Below are 12,040 nucleotides of genomic sequence, written 5' to 3' on the forward strand. Positions count from 1 at the left end.
GATTGACTAGAGGTCTCAGACACGGTTACATGGTGCATGAGAAATGGAGATAATGAGAGATACAGAGAAGAGAAACAGAGGGAGGTAGAGAGGGAGAGAGACACAGAGAGAGAGAGAGAGAGAGAGAGGGAGAGAGACACAGAGAGAGAGAGAGGGAGAGAGACACAGAGAGAGAGAGAGAGAGAGAGAGAGAGAGAGAGAGGGAGAGAGACACAGAGGGAGAGAGACACAGAGAGAGAGAGAGGTGGAGAGACACAGAGAGAGAGAGAGAGAGAGAGAGGGAGAGAGACACAGAGAGAGAGAGAGAGAGAGAGAGGTGGAGAGAGAAGGAGGGAGTCGTCAGCAGCTGCAGGTCACAGGAGTCTTTGTGTTGAAATCTATAGACACTAACGAGACGTGTGACAGAAAGTGACTCACACACACTATAGAACTGCCTCGAGGATAACTATACACACACACACACACACACACACACATGTGCATGCACAGACACACACACACATAAAAAGCACAAACACACACACACACACACACACACACACACACACACACACACACACACACACACACACACACACACACACACACACACACACACACACACACACACACACACACACACACACACACCTGGATCACTGGATCATGAAATGGGCATCATCTCTGTGACACACACATCCACACCTGTTCACACACACACCTGCTCGTACTAGCTAGAGCCCGCTGGCAGACACTGACATTAATTGTCACAGTCACACTGGCTGCTGATGACACAGGGAGCTATTTATACACACACACACACACGCACACACTCACACTAGCTACTAGCACAAGGAAGTATCCATCACACACAAACAAACAGAGTGAACAGGGCATCTGACAGAGTGGTACAGTTCAAACTGCAGGTAGACACAGTAGGCTCTCTGACACAGTTGGACTAATGAACACCTTGCCTTTGGGTTGTACAGAGTTGGTGGAACATCATCATCCAGGTCCCCATAACTTTCTTCTGTGATTCCTGCTACAAACCCACAACTATGTATCATGGATGCCAAGCAGTGGCATATTGGTATAGTTAGATTGAGTGGTACATTTTGGATGTGTGTGTACATTCAGGGGCAGTGGCTTCAGGAGATTGCAAGGCAGCAATGTGAATGAGTGATTACGAGGACATCGGATAAAAAAGGCCCATGATTTAAATATTTAAATTAAGCAACAGAGCAGAAATCCAATGCATATTATTACCATGATTATTATTATTATCATTATAGGCTCTGACTGACTGGCATTGAAGCCAAATGATCACTTAGTACGAGAGTAGAAAAGACTGCTGCGTATATACGGTACTGTATGACCATAACGATCATCTAATATAATGATCCTACTGCCTAGCCCTCGACTTTAAGCCTAATGACTGTACTGCCTATCCTCCTGAGAACCAGCAGTTCATTTGGTCCTCTCGAATGGACATTGGTTTCTGGGCCGCATCTCTAAGGCCATACATGCCACTGTGTTAGGTCCTGTTGTACCTTTGAGAGGACATTCTGGGCTTTTCCATGACATCATGTGTGGGAGTGTCACTTTGATACTGTTTTATTTATGGTTCCTCAAAATGGCTACCATCACAATTAGCATCATTTTTGTGAGTTTGATATTCAAGTTGTTTCTAATAGGTAAATATCTCAGGAATAGTTTGGTGAGTTTTCAGAGCAGTGTAATATTTTTTTTCACATTAAATAAGAGGTTGTTAATATATGTCATCTGCAGTGGACATCGGGATGTGACAACTAGGTTTTTAACCTACTGTCCCCATTTACATACAATAAAAAAATAAATACAAATACGTGACTTGTTTCAGGAAACTAGGTGTCACTACTTCATCGGAGAGGCATTTGAATGTTAACATTTATATTTTATCAAAATGTTTTTTGGGGCAGAAATACCTTCTGGAATATGTGAAATATAATGTGCCTTAATAACAAACTTATATTCCATCCGTAAATATAAATCATTAAATTATGAGCCTAGTTGGTTTATCCAAAGAAAAAGGCAGCAATCTTTTCGTTAGCCATGATTGGCTGAGATAATGGATGGGCTGGACATGCTGGGGGATGAGTTTGGATTGGTCTGCCATGTAGCATGTTTCTGTCTATAACGTGAGTATGTGTTGACAGTCCTTTTTACAGCGCCGTGTTTGAAAGATAAAACGTTAGCCATCGAGAACGACAAAAGTTTTGCTACTTTCTCAACAGCATTGATCCCCTGAATTTAGCAGGCGCTATCGACAGATCCGTTGGAACAAGTGATGGGCTACATTCTGCACACGCCACGGTCACTGTGATCCGGAGTGACTTGACACAACACTGACCAAACAAGATGTAGCTGCAAACAAAACAGAGTTAAATGGTTCCAGTCTGCCGTGAAGCATTCATCCATGTATACAGGTAAGAGTCTAGCTACGTCTTCAGATATTATACATTTCTAATTTAGTCAGAAAGTCCTATTCATTGCAAATTAAAGCGTATTGTTAGCTAGCTAGCGAACGTTACGTGTCTGATCTGTGTAGTAATATTATTCAAATCAGGAATCCATTTTCATTGCTAGTTATAGCAAGAGTGATCCCCTGATGTGTAAAAGGTGACAGGCGTGTGTATACTATATCCTACTATCTAGCCCATGGTATATACTGAGGTCAAAATAACTCATGACAATAATGTATATACTGCCTATACTGACAAGAGCCCAGTGTGTACAGTACAGTGTATTAGGGTGATTGTTATATCTAAGCCTATAGCTGTGGCCAGGGGAAACAGAGACAGAGACTAATGATTATACTCCATACTGCCTATACTGACAAGAGCCCAGTGAGTCTGAATACATTGTATCTAAGCCTATAACCATGGCCTGGGGAGAGACAGACGTGCTTATACAGCCTATACTGACAGAAGCCCAGAGTGTGTATACTGTAGGGTGGCAGGTAGACTAGTGGTAAGAGCATTAGGCCAGTAACTGAAAGGTCGCTGGTTCAGATATCCAAGCCGACAAGATTAAAAATCATTTGATGTACCCTTGAGGAAGGCACTTAACCCCAATTTTCTCCAGGGGTGCCGTACTACTATGGCTGACGCTATAGAACAACACATTTCACTGCACCTATCTGGTGTATGTGACAATACATATATATATTCTTTACTACAGGCTATCTAGAGTAAGCCTATATGAATGGCCTAGTGAGAGGCTGACTGACTGACTAATTGACAAACAGGGGGTAATGTGATCAGGCCTAAAAGCAGAAGAAGGGAGACAGAGACATGAGGTGGTGTGTTCCACTCAGCCAGGGGCCTGACAAGGCCGTTGCTCCTCTGGTAGATTGGTCAATAATTGATTCGTTTGCATAATTGATGCCCCCTCTTGTGCCAGAACCCTCCGCGGAGAACAGAATGGAGGAATAGAGGGAGAGAGAGGGGAGGAGAGAGAGTGTGGAAAAGAATGAGAGAGAGAGAGGAAAGGAGAGAGAGATAAAGGGAGGAATAGAGAGACGGGTGAAAGAGATTGACGGCAACTGAAAGATTGACGGCAAATTAATGTCATTGCTTAATTGCTTGTCTTGAGTGCAATGGAGAGACTTCCAGGGAGAAAAGAAGGAGAGATTGAAGGAGGGAGGGAGGGAGGGAGGGAGCGAGCGAGGGAGAGAGAGAGAGGATTAAAAAAATCTTGGCACCGTTGATAGCCCATCCAACTACCTCATCCCCATACTGTTATTTATTTTTGCTCCTTTGCATCCCAGTATCTCTACATGCACATTCATCGTCTGCACATCTATCACTCCAGTGTTTATTTGCTAAATTGTAATTATTTCGCCACTTTGGCCTATTTATTGCCGTACCTCCCTAATCTTACAAAATTTGCACACACTGTATATATACGTTTTTTTCTATTGTGTTATTGACTGTACGCTTGTTTATTCCATGTGTAACTCTGTGTTGTTGTTTGTGTCGCACTGCTTTGCTTTATCTTGGCCAGGTCGCAGTTGTAAATGAGAACTTGTTCTCAACTAGCTTACCTGGTTAAATAAAGGTGAAATAAATACTAAATAAATAAAGATGAGCAAAAAATACTGTATAAAGTAATACAAATGCTGAGCTATATTCTGTGAATCTTCATAGAAAATGATTTAATTTTATATTAATAGCTCAGAGAAAAACATTTAGCTTAACAAGTACTGTAATAAAAAAAATCTCCCAAAGATAGGTGTCAAAATTATTGGCAGCACTGTTTTCAGTGCTTTGTGCACCCTCCCCTTGCGAGGATAACGGCACTTGGAGAACACATCGGGAGGGATCTTAGACCATTCTTCCATACAGAATCTTCTTTCCAGATCCTTGATATTCTTCGGTCTGCACTCATGGACTGCCCTCTTTAATTCAAACCACAGGTTTTCTATGAGGTTCAAGTCCGGAGACTGAGCTTGCCATTGCAAAATGTTGATTTTGTGGTCAGTTAGCCATTTCATTGTGGATTTTGATGTGTGCTTGGGGTCATTATCTTTCTGGAAGATCCCCTTACGGCCAAGTTTCAGTTTCCTGGCAGCGGCAAACAGATTTTGTGGCAAAAATGTCCTAGATGACCTTAACAAGGGCCCCAGGACCAGAGGAAGCAAAATAGCCCCATAACATCAAAGATCCACCACCATATTTTACAGTAGGTATGAGGTTATTTTCTGCATATGAAGAGTTTATTTCCAAAACGCTATAAATCCACACATTTTTCACGTGTGTATAAAATATTACTGTCCTCAGATTTTAAATTCATAGATTTTAGATGTGTATTACAACTGGTTTTGTTGTGAAACTCTATAGATCCATTGTTTAGCAGGAATGGAATGTTCTTATCCTGTATATTTAACATATAAATTCAACACATCATAAATATAGCCTCATGCTGTAGTGTTTGGTTAGAAATAGGCCTCATTCCAAATGTCACCCTATTCCCTATATAGTGTGCTACTTTTGACCAGGGCCCAGATCTCATATTACTGTGTTGATTAATTTGATGTCACAAACGTATCATTTGTGCAGTTATTTACAAAAAAATGACACTATTTGTCACATTTGACTGTGTAAAACCTTGCAGTGCTACTTTTTTCTCTGCGAGTGAGATGGATATATCTAATTTTGCAACAAAATATGACTGTTTGTCTCTCTGAAATGAAAGCATATGGTGATAGGTTTCAAACAAATACATGTCTGTCATTTAACAACCCCATGCAATGATTAGATGGAGAAAAAAACACAATCTCTTTAGTAAGTTCTTAAAAAAAATTTTTTTACCAACATTTCTGAAAATGGATATATAGCGTTTTAGAATGAAACTCATATGCATCCTTCCTTCGGGGCCAAACCCACCACTGGTGTGACAGAGCCAAAGAGCTCTATTTTCATCTCATCTGGCATAGCACCTGGTTTCAATCCAAGTGCCAATGCCATTTAAAAAACTCCAGGCGTTCACATTCCTTGGTTGTTCTCAATCAAGGCTTTTTCATGGCAACACTTCCAAACAGCCTATTGGCTTGGAGGTGATGTCTAATTGTACATTTTGGAGACTTGGTGACCCCAAAACGTGAACAAGTTCTGTAATTCTCTAACTGTGGCCCTTGGACATTCATTTTGTCTTATGAACCGTCTTCCTCAATGTGCGTGGGGAAAAGATACACTTGGGCCTCTACCAGGCAAGTTTCCACTGTTCCAGTGGTTTTAAACTTCTTAATTGTTGTCCTAATAGTAGTAAGTGGTATATTTAAGCAATAATGCACAAGGGGTTTGTGGTATATGGCCAATATACCACGGCGAAGGGCTGTTCTTAAGCATGACGCAACGCGGAGTGCCTGGATAAAGCCCATAGCCGTGGCATATTGGCCATATACCACAAACCCCTAAAGGTGCATTATTGCTATTATAAACTGGTTACCAACAGCCGGAAAAATAAATGTTTTGTCATACCCACGCTATAACGTCTCATACCACGTCTTTCAGCCAATCAGCATTCAGGGCTCAAACCAGCCAGTTTATAATTTCTCTTTAGTTGTTTTTTGTACCGTTGCCTGATTTATGAAAGTCAACAACCACTTGTCTCTTTCCAAATGCAACTTCTTTGCCTTTCCCCATGGTGATTCAAGTATACACTTTTTTTCACAACGTGCACAGGATACCACAGGTGAAAAGCAGTACAGTGACATTCTTACTGGCAAGCTCTTTCCCAACAGTGCAGTAATAAAGTAATACAAAAAAAAGAGATACGAGGTAAAGATAAAGAAATACCAGGATGCAAGTATACCGTGCATTCGGAAAGAATTCAGACCCCTTGACTTTTTCCACATTTTGGTACTTTACAGCTTTATTCTAAAATGGGTTAAATCACCCCCCCCTCCCCCCCCTCATCAATCTACACACAATACTCCATAATGAAAAAGCAAAAACAGGTTTTTAGACAAAATAAAAAAAACAGAAATACCTTATTTAAATAAGTATTCAGAACCTTTGATATGAGACTCGAAATTGAGCTCAGGTGCATCATGTTTCCATTGATTATCCTTGAGATGTTTCTACAACTTGATTGGAGTCCACTTGTGGTAAATTCAATTGATTGGACATGATTTGGAAAGGCACACACCTGTCTATATAAGGTCCCACAGTTGACAGTGCATGTCAGAGCAAAAACTAAGCCATGAGGTCAAAGGAATTGTCTGTAGAGCTCCGAGACAGGATTGCTTCGAGGCACAGATCTGGGGAAGGGTACTAAAAAATGTCTGCAGCATTGAAGGTCCCCAAGAACAGAGTGGCCTCCATCATTTTTAAATGGAAGAAGTTTGGAACCACCAAGACTCTTCCTAGAGCTGGCTGCCCCGCCAAACTGAGCTATCGAGGGAGAAGGGCATTGATCAGGGAGGTGACCAAGAAACCGATGGTCACTCTGACAGAGCTCCAGATTTCCTCTGTGGAGATGGGAGAACCTTCCAGAAGGACAACCATCTCTACAGCACTCCACCAATCAGGCCTTTACGGTAGAGTGGCCAAACGGAAGCCACTGCTCAGCAAAAGGCACATGACAGCCCGTTTGAAGTTTGCCAAAAAGCACCCAAAGGACTCAGACCATGAGAAACAAGATTCTCTGATCTGATGAAACCAAGATGAAACTCTTTTGCCTGAATGCCAAGCGTCACATCTGGAGGAAACCTAACACCATCCCTACGGTGAAGCATGGTGGGGGCAGCATCATGCTGTGGGGATGTTTTTCAGCGGCAGGGACAGGGAAACTAGTCAGGATCGAGGGAAAGATGAACGGAGCAAAGTACAGAGAGATTATTGATGAAAACCTGCTCCAGAGCGCCCAGGACCTCAGACTAGTGCAAAGGTTCACCTTCCAACAACCCTAAGCACACAGCCAAGGATACGCAGAAGTGGCTTCAGGACAAGTCTCTGAATGTCCTTGAGTGGCCCAGCCAGAGCCTGGACTTGAACCCGATTTCTGGAGAGACCTAAAAATAGCTGTGCAGCAACTCTCCCCTTCCAACCTGACAGAGCTTGAGAGGATCTGCAGAGAAGAATGGGAGAAACTCCCCAAATACAGGTGTGCCAAGCTTGTAGCGTCATACCCAAGAAGACTTGAGGCTGTAATCGCTGCCAAAGGTGCTTCAACAAAGTACTGAGTAAAGGGTCTGAATACTTATGTAAATGTCCTAATTCAAAATGTCTAAATACCTGTTTTTGCTTTGTCATTATGGGGTGTTGTGTGTAGCCTGATGAGGGAAAAAACGACTTAATTTATTTTTTAAATATGCTTTAAAGTTACAACATGTGGAAAAAGTCAAGGGGTCTGAATACTTTCTGAATGCACTGTACACAGAGCAAAAAGGCAAACTCAGCTCCATTATTCATTGAATCTGATGGCTCATTCATCACAAAACCCACTGATATTGCCAACTGCTTTAATGATTTTTTCACTGGCAAGATTTAGTCATGACATGCCAGCAACAAACACTGACACATCCAAGTATAACTCATCAAATTATGCAAGACAAGCATTGTAATTTTTAATTCTGCAACACGTTTTAGGGTGGCAAGGAATAAGCTAGACCTAAATATTACAAAAACTAAACACATTGTATGTGGAACAAATCATTCACTAAACCCTAACCCTCAACTAAAGTTTGTGATAAATCATGTAGAAATTGTGCAAGTTGAGGTAACTAAACTGCTTGGAGTAACCCTGGATTGTAAACTGTCATGGTCAAAACATGTTGATACAACAGTAGCTAAGATGGGGAGAAGTCTGTCCATAATAAAGCGCTTCTCTGCCTTCTTAAAACTTCTTGTCAATAAGGGGGCGCCATTTCGACTTTGAAAAAATTAGTTCCCAAATTAAACTGCCTCGTACTCAATTCTTGCTCGTAAAATATGCATATTATTATTACTATTGGATAGAAAACACTCTCTAGTTTCTAAAACCGTTTGAATTATATCTGTGAGTAAAACAGAACTCAAGTTGCAGCTAACTTCCTGTCAGGAAGTGAGAAATCTGAAATCGATGCTCTGTTCCAGGGTCAGTTTATTAAATTGCATGTGATATATGAGTCGACATGCACTGCATACGATTTCCCCTAGATGTCAGTAAGCAGTGAGAATTGGAATGATGTTGCTAGGCAGATCTGAGGCCATATAAAGGCTCATGGAACCGGGGGTGCACTCTTTTCAACGTTCGTCATGGCGCAAAGGAGGACCTCAGGATGGCATTCTGAAAAGCTCTCGTTATAGGCCTTAGATATATCCGGCTTTGATTTTATTCGATATAGGTGTTAAAGACATCATAATGTAGTTATTTTAAACCGAGTTATATCAGTTTATATCAGTATATTGCGATTTTCTGATATTTCTTTGTGCTGCGTTATGAAGAGTTGGGCACGTCTGGGCCACATAGCTAATGTTTGCTGCTAATTCCTAAGTTGAAGACGGCAATCTACAACCGAGCAACGATGATTCTGGACAAAGGACCACTTGTACAAGATTCTGATGGAAGCTCATCAAAAAGTAAGAACTATTTATGATGTTAATTCGTTGTTCTGTTGAAAAATGTAAAACTATTATTCGGCCATTAATTTCGGTGCGGTCTCGCTTTAGCGCACGCTGTATGTCGTAGTAACGTTCATTTTAAAAATCTAACACAGCGGTTGCATTAAGAACTAATGTATCTTTCATTTGCTGTCCAACCTGTATTTTTTAGTCAAGTTTATGATTAGTTATTGATTAGATTAGCCTCTCCCAAGGTTTCTCCCGACATTTTGTTGGCAGCTTGGCTACTATTCTCATTGTATAACCACGATTTGTGCCGCTAAATATGCACATTTTCGAACAAACAATATATGTATTGTGTAATATGATGTTATAGGACTGTCATCTGATGAAGTTTTGAGAAGGTTAGTGAAAAAATTAATATCTTTTGCTGGTTTATTCGCTATCGCTAACGTGCATGAATCAATGCTGCTGTGTGGTTGGCTATTGTAGTAAGCTAATATAAGGCTAAATTGTGTTTTCGCTGTAAAACACTTAAAGAATCAGAAATATTGTCTGGATTCACAAGATATTTGTCTTTCATTTGCTGTACGCTGTGTATTTTTCATAAATGTTTTATGATGAGTATTTAGGTAATTCACGTTGCTCTCTGTAGTTATTCTAGTTGCTTTGGTGAGAGTTATGATGGTGGCTGCAATGTAAAACTATGATTTATACCTGAAATATGCACATTTTTCGAACAAAACATATGCTATACAATAAATATGTTATAAGACTGTCATCTGATGAAGTTTTGAGAAGATTAGTGAAACAATTCATATCTTTTGCTGGTTTATTCGCTATCGCTAACGTGCATGAATCAATGCTGCTGTGTGGTTGGCTATTGTAGTAAGCTAATATAAGGCTAAATTGTGTTTTCGCTGTAAAACACTTAAAGAATCAGAAATATTGTCTGGATTCACAAGATCTTTGTCTTTCATTTGCTGTATGCTGTGTATTTTTCATAAATGTTTTATTATGAGTATTTAGGTAATTCACGTTGGTCTCTGTAGTTATTCTAGTTGCTTTGGTGAGAGTTGTGATGGTGGCTGCAATGTAAAACTATGATTTATACCTGAAATATGCACATTTTTCTAACAAAACATATGCTATACAATAAATATGTTATCAGACTGTCATCTGATTAAGTTGTTTCTTGGTTAGTGACTATTTATATCTTTATTTGGTCGAATTTGTGATAGCTACCTATGCAGGAAAAAAATGGTGGGAAAAAAAAGTTGTGTCTTTTGCTATGGTGGTTAGCTAATAGAAATACATATTGTGTCTTCCCTGTAAAACATTTTAAAAATCAGAAATGATGGCTGGATTCACAAGATGTGTATCTTTCATTTGGTGTCTTGGACTTGTGATTTCATGAACATTTTATTATATGATATCCCTGTGGCTTTAGGCTAGGCTATGCTAGTCAGCTTTTTTGATGGGGGAGATCCCGGATCCGGGTTTGTGACTTGTTAGAGGTTCTTAACAACACTATCAACAAGGCAGGTCCTATAGGCCCTAGTTTCTACCTGCTTAACAACACTATCAACAAGGCAGGTCCTACAGGCCCTAGTTTCTACCTTCTTAACAACACTATCAACAAGGCAGGTCCTACAGGCCCTAGTTTCTACCTTCTTAACAACACTATCAACAAGGCAGGTCCTACAGGCCCTAGTTTCTACCTTCTTAACAACACTATCAACAAGGCAGGTCCTACAGGCCCTAGTTTCTACCTTCTTAACAACACTATCAACAAGGCAGGTCCTACAGGCCCTAGTTTTGTCACATCTGGCCTACTGTTCAGTCGTGTGGTCAGGTGTCACATCTGTGCTACTGTTCAGTCGTGTGGTCAGGTGTCACATCTGGCCTACTGTTCAGTCGTGTGGTCAGGTGTCACATCTAGCCTACTGTTCAGTCGTGTGGTCAGGTGTCACATCTGGCCTACTGTTCAGTCGTGTGGTCAGGTGTCACATCTGGCCTACTGTTCAGTCGTGTGGTCAGGTGTCACATCTGGACTACTGTTCAGTCGTGTGGTCAGGTGTCACATCTGGACTACTGTTCAGTCGTGTGGTCAGGTGTCACATCTGGACTACTGTTCAGTCGTGTGGTCAGGTGTCACATCTGGACTACTGTTCAGTCGTGTGGTCAGGTGTCACATCTGGACTACTGTTCAGTCGTGTGGTCAGGTGTCACATCTGGACTACTGTTCAGTCGTGTGGTCAGGTGTCGCATCTGGACTACTGTTCAGTCGTGTGGTCAGGTGTCGCATCTGGACTACTGTTCAGTCGTGTGGTCAGGTGTCGCATCTGGACTACTGTTCAGTCGTGTGGTCAGGTGTCACATCTGGACTACTGTTCAGTCGTGTGGTCAGGTGTCACATCTGGACTACTGTTCAGTCGTGTGGTCAGGTGTCACATCTGGACTACTGTTCAGTCGTGTGGTCAGGTGTCACATCTGGCCTACTGTTCAGTCGTGTGGTCAGGTGTCACATCTGGACTACTGTTCAGTCGTGTGGTCAGGTGTCACATCTGGACTACTGTTCAGTCGTGTGGTCAGGTGTCACATCTGGACTACTGTTCAGTCGTGTGGTCAGGTGTCACATCTGGACTACTGTTCAGTCGTGTGGTCAGGTGTCACATCTGGACTATTGTTTAGTCGTGTGGTCAGGTGTCACATCTGGACTACTGTTCAGTCGCGTGGTCAGGTGTCACATCTGGACTACTGTTCAGTCGTGTGGTCAGGTGTCACATCTGGACTACTGTTCAGTCATGTGGTCAGGTGTCACATCTGGACTATTGTTCAGTCGTGTGGTCAGGTGCCACACAGAGAGACTAAGGAAAATTACAATTGTTTCAGAACAGGGCAGCACGGCTGGCCCTTCAATGTACACGGAGAGATAACATTAATATGCATGTAAATCTCTCATGGCTTAAAGG

General features: G+C 41.5%; 1 protein-coding gene across 1 annotated transcript in view; it reads right to left on the reverse strand.

Moving 5' to 3' along the window:
• The window catches only part of LOC129833893 (voltage-dependent T-type calcium channel subunit alpha-1I-like), a gene marked incomplete at its 5' end in the record, with an annotated part of 101,216 nt that overhangs the window by 59,512 nt on the left and 29,664 nt on the right, over positions 1 to 12,040 (reverse strand). The window lies entirely within an intron of this gene.

The sequence above is a fragment of the Salvelinus fontinalis genome, chromosome 34, assembly GCF_029448725.1.
Source record: "Salvelinus fontinalis isolate EN_2023a chromosome 34, ASM2944872v1, whole genome shotgun sequence".
Classification (NCBI taxonomy): domain Eukaryota; kingdom Metazoa; phylum Chordata; class Actinopteri; order Salmoniformes; family Salmonidae; genus Salvelinus; species Salvelinus fontinalis.